Source organism: Puma concolor, chromosome A2 (assembly GCF_028749965.1).
Source record: "Puma concolor isolate L17-30 chromosome A2, mPumCon1.1.hap2, whole genome shotgun sequence".
Lineage (NCBI taxonomy): Eukaryota > Metazoa > Chordata > Mammalia > Carnivora > Felidae > Puma > Puma concolor.
In genome coordinates, this window is record NC_141668.1 from 124,771,748 (window position 1) to 124,787,304 (window position 15,557).

Genomic DNA, 15,557 nt, shown 5'->3' on the forward strand with positions numbered 1-15,557 from the left:
CTTTGTAACTAGAACATAAACAAAAATAATAACTATCCTATGAAACACAGTAGCTCCATTAACTATCCAGGGGGCATTTGTAGCCAGTATCCCAGCCTGAGTCAGCCCTTTGCATCCATATGCCCTGGGATTCCTTCTTTGTTCTCCAGGATATAAGTTCTGAAAGACATTTGCTTTTTTTTTTTTTAATGTTTATTTTATTATTTATTTTGAGACAGTGAGTACGAGCGTGAGTGCATGTGAGCTAGAGTGGGGCAGAGAGAGAGAGGGAGAGAGAGAGAATCCCAAGCAGGCTCTGCTCTGTCAGTGCACAGCTCAACGCAGGACTCCATCCCACAAACCATGAGATCATCACCTGAGCTGAAATCAAGAGTTGGATGCTTGGGGCAACTGGGTGCCTCATTTGGTTAAACGTCTGATTCTTGATTTTGGTTCAGTCATAATTTCATGGTTCGTGAGATGAAGCCCTGCATTGGGCTCTATGCTGACAGCTCGGAGCCTCTTTGGGATTCTCTCTCTCCCTCTCTCTCTGTCCCTCCCCAACTCACAGGTGCTCATGCTCTCTTTCTCTCTTAAAATAAATAAACATTAAAAAAATAAAAAGAGAGAGAGAGAGTGGGATGCTTAACTGACTGAGCCACCCAGGAGCCCCAAGACATTTGCTTTTAACAGAGACCAGTTCAAAACTCAAAATACTGGGGTGTACACTTCTTGATCCCTCATTTTTTAAGGGGTATGGGCATTGTCTTCGTAACATCTTTCTCTGCACCCTCAGCTTTTCAGAAAGCTTAATTAAGTGGTGGAAGGCACAGCAGTTCTTGAAGCCGCTAAATGAACTACTGCTTGCACTTCATGAGATTTTTAATTTTTTTTTTCTGCAAGTTCCATATATTGCTGAGGTTTTCTGTTAAACTACAAGAAAGTTTACCCCTGATTATCACAAGGCATACTTCAGATTGCATATGCCCCAACATGACTTCTGCATTCTCCTGTCCTCCATTGTCTCTTTACTGGTCACTTATTCTGCATTAAAGAAATACTTATTGTAGCAGTACAGACTATTTGGTTGATGTGCTAGTACCAGTAATGAAAATCTGGGTTTTGTTTGTTTAAGGAGCTCTTATGTTGGGTCTGTGCTTATAACTCTTATTTTTTGCCCCATTGAAGGATGGAGGGAATTTGAGGTTTGGTCTTCAGTCTGCTTTGGTCTTCATTCCTGGACAGTCTTAATTTATTTTCAGGGCCGTACCTGCTGAGCCAAGTGGGAAGTAAGTCATATCTTCTTTTTTAAAGCCTTGTAAACATGATTAGAAGTGGGGAGGGAATGGAAAATGAAGGTGATGGTGGTCAAGAGTGAAATTTCCCTTTTGGAAAATATCATATTACATGGATGCCTCAGACTTTGTGTCATTCAACTGAAAATGGAATATTGATGTGCATCAGTTTAGACATTTTATTCCTCTCTTCTTCTTCTTTTTTTTAATGTTTATTTTTGAGATAGAGTGTGAGGAGGGAGGGGCAGAGAGAGAGAGAGAGAGAGAGAGAATCCCAAGCAGGCTCCATGCCTCTCAGCACAGAGCCCAATCTAGGGCTCGAACTCACGAACTGTGAGATCATGACCTGAGCCAAAATCAAGAGCCGGACGATTAACTGACTGAGCCACCCAGGCACCCGTCTTCCTCTCCTATCTCCCTCCTCCTCCTCTTCCTCCTCCTCCTCTTCCTCCTCCTCCTCCTCCTCCTCCTCCTCCTCCTCCTCCTCCTCCCCTTCTTCTTCCTTTTGTACAAAGCTTCTCTGTTGTCACTATGACACTGAAGAAATGGAAGGTGCTGTTTATTTTAGTAAGTATTGATTTGAGGTGTGGTAAAGTAGTAGCTCCCAACTAGTGTATAGGTGAATTCTATTTTCCCACAGATTTTCTTTACCAAGAATTTTGCTTTTGACATAAAATAAGGCAATGGGCCTTTGATCCACAAGAATCTCAGAACTCTAGTCCTCACCTTTTCAGAATAGATCATGTTTTCAGAATAGATCATGTGTATAGCTACACATACAATTACTGCATGTGGTAAAATCCATAGTTGACAGTGAAAAGAATATCTTGAAAAACACAGTGACTTATGGTGTTTTCTTCTGAGACTTCAGGAAGTTCATAAAAGAGACTGGTGTGATATTTATTTATTTTTAATTTTTTAAGCTTATTTATTTATTATTGAGAGCACAAGCTGGGGAGAGGCAGAGAGAGAGAGAGAGAGACCCAGAGTCTGAAGTAGACTCCAGGTTCTGAGCTGTCAGCACACAGGGCTCAAACCCACAGATGGCAAGGCCATGACCTAAGGGCCCAAGGGATTTATTTTTTTTTAACATGATATTTTGCATGCATTTCTTCCTCTCCTTTCCAACAAATATTAACGTTACCATTAACAATATTCCTCATAAGGGAATTAATCTACAGGCTGGATATTAGGAGGAAAACTGGAGGTATGGAGTGGGGTCCTTGTGGGAATGGGGTCAGGCAAGATGCAGGCTGTGTATGAGTGATGCCCTTTCTAAAGGGGCTGCTGTATCAGAAATACGAGACCAGGGGTGCCTGGGTGGCCCAGTCGGTTAAGCATCCAACTCTTGATCTTGGCTCAGGTCATGATCTGGCAGTTCTCATGAGATTGAGCCCTGTGTTGGGCTCTGCACTGACAGCCCATAGCCTGCTTGGGACTCTCTCTCTCTCTCAAAATAAGCAAGAAAAAGAAAGAAAAAAGAAATGAGTCCAGAGTTGCTCAATTTTTCCAGTTTCTGAGGGTAACTGGGTACCTGCCTTTTCATGTGAAGTCTTTTTTTGAGTATGTTGGCAACCAATTCAGATGAAAAAACAAACACTGTGAAGACCTAATACATTGTTTCTGTAGCCAGATTTGGCTTGGGGGGTGGGGGGCACTTTTCAACCTGGATTATGAAAATTTGATTCATTTCATGGAACACAGAATCTCATGTATTTTTATCTGAAAAATACTGATCAGATACCAATTGGAAAAGTGTGAAAAAGGGCCGTGGCTTGAGCCCAAGGACATGTTACATAGAAAGGCCTTATGAGACTCGCCCTTCATCCCCAGCTTATCCCACCTGAAACCACTTAACAGACACAGGCAGGCTCAGCAGCGCCCCTGACAGTCCTTTCCTACTAGCTTTAGCACTTATTCCTACCCGAAAATAGCAGAAACGTCACTTTCCTGACTTTGGTTTTCATTTCATTTATTGAAACTTAATTCTCTATAATACAAACTACCCTAGAGCAGGCCTTGTATTTATAGATTTGCTGGAATCCGTTGTGCTCTTAGTGAAAGCTGGCCTTTGTTGTTTCAAATGCTTAAAACACCATGGAAATTATTGAGCCTAGAGCCTCAGATGGAGCTTTGGCAGCTGGCCAGAACTTCTTCCTTCCTCTGACTCTTCTGTTTAGACCATTAGAGCAGGAGTTTAATTTTTTGATTAAGCAAAATCATTACAGATAATATTCAGGTAGGCTATAAAGTGAGAAATGCTCTTTTCTGAAACTTGCCCTATTTAGGATTGGAAAGTTCAGGGGATTAGCACTAAGGGGTGGAATGTTTCAGCTTCAGATTCTAATCTGCCCCCAGATGGTAATTCACCTCAAAGTCATCATTATGAGAAGCCTGGTTGGGCCTTTGGAATTAGTCACAGTTGTCAGGCAAGAAAGTGATTCCTTTTCAGAATAATTGAAGGTCAGATAGGATTGCTCTCCCACCTCCTGGTCTGGGCCATGTTTGACAAACTCCTGTTTTCTTTGCTGAGGGAATGGGAGACTGATCAGAGCAACTCTTCCAACCTGTCAATTTGGCACCTCAACAGAGTAACGTTAAGAGCTCTGAATCAACAAATGGGTGGAAAGTGAAACCAGCTAACTATCAGGAAAAGAGATAAGCTGTGCCTTGTCAGGTGGCGCTGATAAAGGTTCACCTGCATTTAGTTTGGTGCTGATGAGGAAAGGCTCTTTGTGGCTGATTTTTCGAAGGCCACAATTTTCTCCGCTCCAGACACTCCAAATAAGGTTTTACTTATTTACTTTTAAGTGACATGGAAGGCTGTCCCTTTAATCTCTTCAGTGACTGTCTTTAAAAGGCAGTTTAGCATCACGTGAAGAGAACGTTGGAATAAGATTGTCTGGAATTAGCCAACCAGATACTTAACTGTGTGGTACCTATAGGCAAGTAGTGTCCTCTCAGGTAAAATGTGGATAATAAGGGTACCTACCTGTTAGGGTTGTGGAATGAAATGGAGTAAAGCAAAAATAAAGTACTGGGTTAAGTGTTTACTAGGCTCTTGTTCCTATTATCAATATGATTATTAAAGGTGGAGGACCAAGAAGGTACTACTGGATGGTTCTGGTCAGCCAGGGGAGACAGCTATAGAACGGAGAGTTTAATCGACAAGAAGTAAGAAAGAGTTAAGAGGCTGAATATAAAAGCATGAAATTGACCTCTGTCTCAAACATTAAAAAAATAAGCCCACATGATTGATCCCCAAATCTCTGTTAATGCTTGAATTTGAAAATATCCTGATACTACATGGTCCCATAAAGTTCTCATGAAAGGAGATCTGGTTATCGCTACATATATTACATAATTATTAAGCTTTTCCTCTTGAATCTACCCTCACAAAGAACCTCTGCTGTGTTTAATACCAATGAAAGTATTCTTGGATATCATAGAGATAATTATTCTTTAAAAAATTTTTTTTAACGTTTATTTATTTTTGAGACAGAGAGAGACAGAGCATGAACAGGGGAGGGGCAGAGAGAGAGGGAGACACAGAATCCGAAATAGGCTCCAGGCTCTGAGCTGTCAGCACAGAGCCCGACGCGGGGCTCGAACTCACGGACCGTGAGATCATGACCTGAGCCGAAGTCGGACGCTTAACCGACCAAGCCACCCAGGCGCCCCAAGAGAGATAATTGTTCTTAACAAAAATTAAGAGGACAACAGAAAAAGGAGGGTAGTTGGCCTGCAATATGTTGATCAGCCTGTTAACATTTTCAGTGGTGTCTTTGATGCTAGAGAAAACAATTTGCTTTTCAGATAATAGTTGTTTAGGAAATTCTGCTTAATCATTGAAATTCTTCTTTCTCATTTAATCCTTCTTTGAAATTTTTGGTCCAGGATCTAGATTCTGACTTCATAAATTACTAGATTTCAAAATCAGGGGTGCATGGGTGGCTCAGTCGGTTGAGCATCTGGCTCTTGATTTCAGCTCAGGTCATGATCTCTGGGTTGGTGGGGTCGAGCCCCGTGTAGGGCTCTATGCTGGTAGCTTGGAGCCTGCTTGAGATTTTCTCTCCCTGCCTCTCTCTCTCTGCCCCTCCCCCACTCACACTCTCTGTCTCTCTCTCAAAAGTAAATAAATAAGCACATAAAAAATTAAAAATAAAAATCAATATGATGTCCAAAGGAGAATAGTTGATGGTTTGGCAGACAGCACTCCTAGGGATTAGTGTAGTGGGCAGTTCTCCAAATGGGGTCTGTGGACCCCTGGAGATCTCTATCTAACTCCTTCGCATGGGGTTGAGTTGAAACTATTCTCATAATACTATTAAGATGTTATTTGCCTTTTTTATTCTCATTATTTCATTGACTGTGTGGTGGGATTTTCCAGAGACTACATAAAATATAAGCTTGCATATTTTTATGTTTTAAAAATATCCTAGTCTTGGGGCACCTGGGTGGCTCAGTCGGTTGAGCATCTGACTTAGGCTCAGGTCATGATCTCACGGTTTGTGGGTTCAAGCCCCCCATCGGGCTTTGCACCGACAGTCTGGAGTCTGCTTCATAGTCTCTGTCTCTGTCTCTTTCTCTGCCCCTCCTCTGCTCATGTGCTTTCTTTCTTTCAAAAATAAACATTAAAAAATTAAAAAAAAAATTTTAATACGCTAAATGTCTCTAGATTTAACCCAATTACAAAAGCTCCTCTTTGGAGTCTTCAGTAATTTGTGGGCATGTAAAAGGGTCCTGAGAGCAAAACATTGGGGAGCTCTGGATCTAGGAGAAAAGCAAGGTCTGCTGGTGTCTGAATTCGTTTTGGGAATAATGACGAGTTCTTCTCCATTTCTTTCGAAAACAGTCAAGAGGAACTGAGGTTAAGTGACCATAAGAGAAAGTAAAATTAACTGTTAAGGACCACTCCTGTTCATTTGGGGAGATCTAGTAAACGCAGAGGTGACAGGGACCAGGTCCTCCGAAAGACTGTTCTGTGTGTGAACAGTGCTGTACTTGGAATCACTTTGATACAGAACTCCCCAAAAGAGACTCACAAGTGTAGGTACATGCAGCTCCCTGCCCCCCCCCCCCAACTGCTGCAGCCTCTACCCAAGGTGACCTTATGGTGGGACCCTGTATGTCACCCACGTCTGCCTCCTCAGATGGTGGTTGTGTTCTAAAGCTAGTGTGAAAGATCATAGTTTTGCTTCCATGAGGCAACTCTTTCTCCTGGTGGATTTTGTCTTCACTTTGCCATAAATTGTGATTATTCTGCTTCTTTTCTTTGCCGGTGTGCCTTCCAGCCAACAATTTTCAGCACCTCTTAGTTGGGCACTGTGCTGGGTGCTTTCTGATCTAATTTAATCTGCAGGCAATCTTGGGAGGAACCAGTTATTTTTGGTTAGCATTTCCGATGTGCACTTAGGAAACTAGGACTCACAGTATTTCCAAGGTACTCAGGCGACCCAGCCGAATCAGGCAGAAGCAGCAACTCATACCATTTTTGAGACTTCTGTTCTCTCCACTGTACCATTAGACCTATGGTTCAATCATGAGTTTGGCGTGGGGAGAGGTGGAGTGAAGAGGGGAGAATAATGGGGCAGGAAGTGGCCCCGAGGTGGAAAAAGGCAAAGAGCAAGAAATTGAAATGGATTAGTGGTTAAGGACACGGACTCTGGAGCCAGACTGTCTAGCTTTGAATTCTTGTCCTACCACTTGCTAGTATTGTGACTTTGGGCAAGTTACTAAACGTATTTGTTTTTCTGATTTTGAAAATGAAGTGAAAGTACTTTTAGAAAAGGTGGAATTGGAGTCAGGAAGGTTTAAAATAGAATAGTGTTATCTGCATCTAAACCTTTGACCTGCTTTACGTCCATCCCAACTTTGAAGATTGATGCAGTAATTATTCTACATATGGTAATGAGATGCCAAAGGTTAAGGCTACATGTTTTCAAAAGGCATGTTTTCATCACATCCCCTCCCCTCCCCCCAACGCCCAAATGCATCACTTCTTTTTATAAAATCGATTATGCATTTTGGTGGGGGTTGGGAGAAGGCTTGGGTATATGGGAAACACTGATCCACTGGAAATAATGATCACAAGGTGCATTATCAGCTCATTTGTACCAAGCTCAAATCCATGAAAAGAATACAGCTGATAAAGACCGCTGAGAAAAGTGTCCTGCACCAGGCTTGTTAAATAGCACTGTGAAAAAGCCAGAGAGGACTTCTTGATAAGATGAAATCCCCCTGGTCCTTGAGAATCTAGGCTAAAGTTTCTCACTCTTTCTGAACTGTGCTGCTGGGCTAAAAACTGGACGAATTTTCAGTGCAGTTTCCAACTCCACGTTTGCCTCCATTCCAGAGCATTTGTAAATACTCAGTTCTGTGGGTAAAGGAAAAAAACCTCGCTAATATGTGAACCACATTCACATGTGTACTTTTTTATTTATTAACAAAACCTTTTGCTTCGGGACATATTAGGCAAGCCAAAGGCTGAATCACATGGATTATTGCTTGTGGGCTGTTAGCTTTAACAACCTCTTTTGGAGCTGGCCCTTGGACCTCCATCTGTGGGAACTTTTTTTTTTTTTTTTTTTATGTGAAGTGGCAACTTAGGATGGTTTTATATGTAATGTTCCCCCTCTAGTGGCCAGATCGTTTGTGGTTTTACTATTTTTGTACAAATCATCTCTTGAGTGGGAGAACCTTTTAGTTAGGGGTACTCTAGATTTGGGAAGGCTAGGGAGAGGGGATAAAAAAAGGGGGACGCAAACTTCTTTTCCACAGGAAAAAATTGTTCTAAAGTGTTTGTCCATTACAGTCTCTAGCTTTTTATCTTAATTTTTGTTTAACATTTTATTTAGTTTAAGTAATCTCTACACACAACGTGGGGCTCAGACTTAAAACCCCCAGATCAAGAGTTGCATGCTCTACTGAGTGAGCCAGCTGGACACCCCAATCTAGCTTTTTAATGAGGAGTTGGAGATGATGAATGTGGTCGGTAGAAGGGAGGAGAGGCTTTGGAATCATCTCTTTTTGCTCTGATTATTTTCTGAATTCCTATGCCTTTATTAACAACTATGTTGTTAATAGCTATCCATCAAGTTTCATTAGAAAACTCTTTACTATTATTTTTAAATATAAGAACAGCAAAATGCGTAGGGTAAAACTAGAAACTCTAAAAAATACTCGAAGTATCCTTAGAAACCCTTTGTCCTGTGGGTTCCAGTCTTCTTCCAAACCTGTGCCAGCAGGTAACTATTACTGACAGTTACTGTATCTTTCCAGGCCTTTTTTCTTTGCATTTAGAGACATACATGTATATATTGATGTATATTGAACACACACACTCAGAAATCAGGCACAGTGTATATAACATATTTGGTTCTTATTAAAAAATGGAATCGTATTGGAGCACCTGAGTGGCTCAGTTGGTTGAGAGTCCAACTTTGGCTCAGGTTATGATCTCATGGTTTGTGAGTTCAGGCCCCACATCGGGCTCACTGTTATCAGTGCAGAGCCTGCTTGGGATCCTCTGCCCCCCTCTCTCTGCCCCTCGCCTGCTCACGCTCTCTCTCATAAAAAAAAAATAATAATAATAATTTAAAAAAATGGAATCAGCCACCTGGGTGGCTCAGTTGGTTAAGCGTCTGACTCTTGGTTTCGGCTCAGGTTATGATCTCATGGTTTGTGAGTTCGAGCCTCATGTCAGGCTATGCACTGACAGCAAGGAGTCTGCTTGGAAATCTCTCTCTCTCCCTCTCTCTGCCCCTACCCCACTTGTGCTTTCTCTCTTTCTCTCTCTCTCTCTCAAAATAAATGAATACACTTTAAAAATGTTTTAAATAAAATAAAAAGTGGAATCATTCTATAAGTGTTACTCATTTAATATATTTTGTACATCTCAGGAAAGTACTATATAGGTCTAGCCCTTTTTCAAATAGCTGAATTAATTAAATTAATATATTTAAACATTTCACTACTGATGAATATTTAGGTTATTTTCAGTTTTTTATTTAAAAATGTTTCAATAAACCTATTTGTAGTTACATATATCTTTGCCAATTTGTGCAGATATTTCTGTAGGATAAATTCCTGGGAGTCTAAATCCTGTATCCAAGCACATGGTTATTTTAAGTTGTGATGGATATAGATTGACAGCTTTTCAAAAAGGCTGAACCAATTTATAATCCCATGTGCCGTGAATCTGCAGCTTTTCGATGTTTTTTTTTAATATTAAAATGAATCTGAAAACAACCAAGGTAGCTCAGCATCAGGCAAATTCATCTATAGGATTCAGGAATAGTTGTCAGGGGAGATGAATGAAATCAAACTGAGGTCTTCATCTGGCCTCAGCACTAGAGCATTCCTGGTTGTTGCTGAAATACAACTCTAGGGCATGCTAATCGGTCCAATCTTGGTTGCAAATGACTCTGGTCTGCAAAAAGTGACTCACTGTTAATGAAATCAGTTTTCACGAGTAAATTGCTTCCACTCTCCACCCCTGCCCATACCCCACAGTGACCTCTTAACTGCTTCTAATTACCATGTTATTTTTCTCTTTGTGGTTTGGTGATCTGGAACCCCTCGCTGAGTTAATAATTCTGACTTTTCCTAAGTATGGCTTGGTGGGGGATGCATCTGACTTCACGTGCCCCTGAAAAAGTAAAAAAATCACAGTCTGAAGGTCAGGAATCTTACATGTTATCTAATCTCTCCAGCCTCCTCTCACCCGTCACCCTCCTCTATCTGATGTCCTCAGAGCTGGTCCCTGCCTCACCTGGATTATTGTGATAGAAGTACCTTGGGGAGATTGTAAAAAATACACTTTTTACGAGTCCTTTCCCAGGAAGACTAGGACTGAAATGTGGCCTGGGATTAGATACATTCCCAAGTCCCCATTCTCACCCCCTGAGCCTTTTACCCCTTAGAAGGTGCAGTTGCATTCTCTGTATAATGAGGGTTTCAATTACTGGAGCTATTCTGTAGGGGAAAGGAGAGGAGGGTTGTCATGAAAATTTTGCCTGGAGGCTTTACATTAGGACAGTTGCTCCCGGAAGTCACTGGGGTGTCCATCTGGATGGCCCTGTTGCTGAAACATTGATGGATGCTGCTTCTGCTTTAGGCTCTATTTCTTGACTCTTCTGGAAACCAGAAGAGAGGAAACCAGATGACAGGAAACCAGTTGGGAAGAGGGTAAGATGGAAAAAACTGTACACACCTCCCTTCACATAGATCTGTTGTAGACCTCTCATTTCATATGGTTTGAGGAACGTTCCACTCTGGAAGTCCGTGATGGGGTTTTCTGGGTGAAGTAAAACAAAGATGAAACCACCCACGTAAACCTAGGGAGTAGCTTTCGCTTTATAGTAGCTTTAAAAAAACACCAACAGTGGGGTGCCTGGCTGGCTCAGTCGGTAGTCTGCAACCCTTGATCTCAGGGTTGTAAGTTTGAGCCCATGTTTGTTGGGTGTAGAGATTACTTAATAAAATCTTTGAACAAAACAAAACAAAACAAAAACACAACAGAAAGTTTACCATAGTATGGGAGCCCTTAAACAATAGCAGATATGTTGGTATGCTCCAGAAATGTTGGCTAAAAGCTGAGGTTTTGACATGTGTGGGAAGTGAGGACCTAAGGTCGACCTGGTAGCAACTTTTCAATGGTGTGTGGCCTGTTGGTTACCGTTGGCATGTGCTTTCTTTGTGGGGACCTATGGATTTTGCAATATAAACTTGGCACTTGGAACTGTTAGGTCCCAGAATGTCTGCAACACTCAGCCAAGTTGGCTTTGTGGTAGAAAATAAATTATTACTTATTCCCTTATGCGTCCTCAAAGTGGCACTATTTATAAATGAATAAGCTGAAACTGCAGTTGGAGAATTCCAACCGAATCTCTTCTCAGTTAAAAGAAAAAGTATGAATAGCATTTGTCATCACCCTTCATGTTTTGTGGCGGTTGTTGGGGAGGTGGACCGCGTGCCTATCTAACCACAAACATAGGGGTAAATAAATACCAAGTACACAATAGGTGTATTGGTAAAGAAATAGTCCTATTTTTTTTTAAATTTTTTTAATGTTTATTTATTTATTTTTTTTCAGATAGAGAGAGAGACTGAGTGCCAGCAGGGGAGGGACAGAGAGAGAGGGAGACACAGAATCTGAAGCAGGCTCCAGGCTCTGAGCTGTCAACACAGGGCCCAACGTGGGGCTTGAACTCACAGACCCTGAGATCATGACCTAAGCCGAAGTCAGACGCCTAACTGACTGAGCCACCCAGACACCCCAAGAAATAGAGTCCTTTCAAAGGGAAAATATTGTTAGCAAATCCATTTGATCCCTGCCCAGTAATGAATGTTTACGGAATGCTTTTTGTATCTTAAATTATTTTAAACAACAGGTTCTAAAAAATCCCCCTTGCTTTGTAGCCTTGTAAGTCTTCTGATTTTTTGAAATTTAAATTCTTATTTTTATCTGGTATCTTAATAGAAAAAAAGGAAAGCTATATATTTGTTCATAGCTAAAACTTACCGGTTAAAGTGTAGGGTTAAAAGAAGTTTTGGGGATCTAATGCACAGCATTGTGGTTATAGTCAACAATACTGTATTGCATACTTCAAAGTTGCTAAGAGACTAGATCTTAAATGTTCTCACTACAAAAAGGAAGTGGTAATCATGTGACTTGATGGAGGTGTTAGGTAACACTAGGGTGGTCATCTTACTGCAGTATATATAACATGTTACAAACATATTTCAGATTAACACAGTTGTACACCTTGAACTTACACAATGTTATACTTCAATTGTATCTCAGTGGAAAAAAGAAACAGAAAGGGGGATAAAAGCCTAGATTTAAAAAGTACTGCAGAACGTTACCTATGTTTTTGAAATGAACCCTAAAAACACACTTATTTTCTACCACTTTGTCATGTTAAAATGTATGCCACAAGATATTAAACATTAAAATATTGAATATTAAAACCATTTAAAGATATATTCTATAAAAATAACAATAGTAATACAAACTGTGTTAAATGGAAAAAATAATGAAAACTGATCTAAATGGGGAAAAGCCATTCCTTTTGAAAGACTAAAATGCCCTTGGTCTCCCAAATGTATCATTATTCTAAGCACCTCTGCTTCATGGTGGGAGGTTTGCTTGAACTGAATCCATTGTCTACACTGTTCATATTCTGCTCCATGTCACCCTTCCTATTGTTCTCCTGTTTCTCCTGTCATCAGACTGCCCAGAGCTTGTATCTGAGATGGGAGAACAAATTTGGCCAGATGCTGATGCTTTCTGGCAATAATGCCATGCGCTGTTCTTTGTCACTTTTTTTGGGTACAGCCAGTTTAGAACAAGATGTTCTCTTATGAGACTTTAAACCTGTTTTTGATGGTCAAATATGCAAAGAAGCATTCCTGAAGACAAATGCTACATCACGTACATCTCCTTACACTGGGAATATTAATGCGGAAAAATCAGGTAGCTGAGACCCTTTGGTCTTATAAGCTGATTCCCTCACAGTGTTCAGGAAATGCTCCTCGGTACATCCAGGTGCATAAGCCAGAAATTGCAGTGTCATTCTTGACCTCTCCATCTCTCTCATCTCCCGCATCTAGTCCATCTGCACGGCTTGTCACTATTGCCTCTGACATACACCTTCCAGTCTGTTTTTCTCCACCATCAGTAGTCCAAGCTGCATCTTTCTCTTGGACTGTTATGTACAATCTCCTAATTGGTGTCCCTGGATCCTCTCTGACAAACCATTTGCCCTTCATTTCAAGTCAGCTGTCCCCACTATTGCCATTTCTTTTAGAAATATAAATGTGATCACGTCCCCATTCTGCTCCAACTTCACTAGTGGCTTTCCATGTACTTTCAGGAAGAACATTGTCTTACTTGGATTGGGCTGCTATGACAATATGCCACAGACTGGATGGCTTACACGACAGATACTTATTTCCTGAAGTCTGGAGTCTCAAGAGTCTGAGATCAAGGAGCTGGCTGGTTCAGTGTCTGGTGAGGCTGTCTCCCTGGCTTATCGACAGCTGTCTTCTGCCTGTGTGTCCACGTTGTCTTTCCTTGGTGTGCTTGTGAAGAAAAAGACAGAGAGACACCGATAGACATACGTGTCTCTTCCTCTTCTTGTAAGGGCACGAATCCCATCATGAGGGCCCTGCCCCTCCCAAAGGAGGTAATATCATCACATTGGGGGTTAAGGCTTTGATGTATGCATTCTGAGAGGACACAAATATTCAGTCCGTAACAAACATATACCATAACATGACCTGTAAGCTTTGCATTCTCAGGAGGATGAGACTCAGAAAAATATGACACACACAACTTACATAGCACAAGGCAGCAAGTGGTAAGAGCAATATGAATGGTCAGAAATTACATTTCTGGGCATTATGTGGTTACAGTGTGTTGTATAGTGGTCCTCAAATTGTGGTCTGCAGCTCAGCGACATCAGCACCACCTGGAAACTTCTAGAATACAAATTCTACATCTTTTGATTTAGTAGATCTTTTGATTTAGGTTTTGCTCTAGGATTGGGGCCAAATCATCTGTGTTTTAACAAGCCCTCTGGGTGATTTTGATGAGTGCTAAAACTTGAGAAAATCAGTGTGGTGAATGCTATGTGCTGTGCCCACACGCCCCGTGAAAGACAGAAGGATTTATTTCCTTAGCTGCTGAGAATGCTGTTGGGTCTTCTCGCCCAAACACACACCCCTTTCCAGAGGTTGTCTGCATCCAGTGACTGGCTGATGCAGGAATTTAAAAGCCCCATTTCTCACTCCAATGAAAGGCCACCTCATCTTCAGAGCTCCTTGGGTTGACTGTGGTCTTTGTTGAAATTTCATTGCAGCCCAACTCTCCTTTGCCCAGTCTGCTTCCTTATCATCTATTCCACAGGAGCTAATCTTAACAGCACCCCGTAATAATCTCCCCCTCTTCTTCTCAGAGTCTCCTTCTCCAGGAACCCAAACACATGCCTCAAAGAGGAAATGGGATTTGAGTTGAGGCTTTAAAGAAGGATGGGAAAGAAGTCAATTAGCAATGAAGGGAGGGGGTGGTAGGATCTGAGATGGGACATGTTCCACAGGAGGAAAGCATTGTGAGCCAAACTTATCCTAAGGCTTGTTTAGGAAATGGAGAACTACCCAGATAGGCCAGATGATAAAATGAGAAGGGACTTGTGGGCTTTGATGAAAAAGTAGGTTGTGGAAGCATTAAGGTGCCCTGGTAAAAAATTTGGACTTGATCCTAAAGATAATGTCAGATTCATGACACTAACATTTATTAGTTTGTTCGCTCAACGGTGTCCAGTAAGTGCTAGACAGACAGTAGTGAGCAAAAATGGATCTGGTCCTAGTCCTCAAGGAGCTAACAGTCTAATGCAGGGCTAGACATAAACCAATCACACAAATGTCAAATTTGCACACACATACCAAATTAAAGTGTTCCAAAGACCTATGAAGTATAGACACAATGCATGGACCCTAAGTTGAGACCCTCTCTATTTTTTTTGTTTTTTGTTTTTTTCTAGTTGGACTATGAATGCTTTGAGAATAAAGATAACTTTTTGTCCCCATTTCTAGAATGTAGCATAGTAGGTATTCAGAAACATTTGCTGAATGAATTATGAGCTCAGAAACTCGACTTCACACCACATAGCAGATGTTTGTGACCGAAAGAATGAATGAAATGAATGAATGAATGAATAATAAAATTGTTTAGCTGCCTAGATGGTTCAGCCAGAACTCCTTCCCTAGTGGTAGTCTTAACAAAGAAAGATAAGGACAGGGTGTCATATTTCTGAAGCTACACTGACTTCATTTTAAGAATTGCTAAGAGATTTCAAGTGATTATGTGCCCCTTTACCTGTGTTAAAATGCCTTTTCTTCCTGGAAGGATGATGATAGTAAGTATTAATTTATTTTTAAATACTCTTACTATGCAAAAATGTAAAAAAAAAAAAAAAAAAGTAGCTAAAATTGCTTTAAACTAGCCAGAATTTGGGGAACAATTCTACAGGGTCAGTTAAGATAGTGAAAGGTTCTGGTGTCTGTTGAAGGTCAAGGATTAGTCTTTGAGCTGTTCTTAATCCCCACCCTTGAAAGAGCTTCGGATGTATACCAATGAGTCTAGGATTGCAGGTGGGGTGGGAGGAAGTGAGGAAAGGGGAAGGAGGTTATTTTCATGAGTTGGGGAAGATAGGAGGAACAGATTGATAAAAAAGCAAACACCTCTAAAATAAACAGCAAATACAAATGCACTTTGTA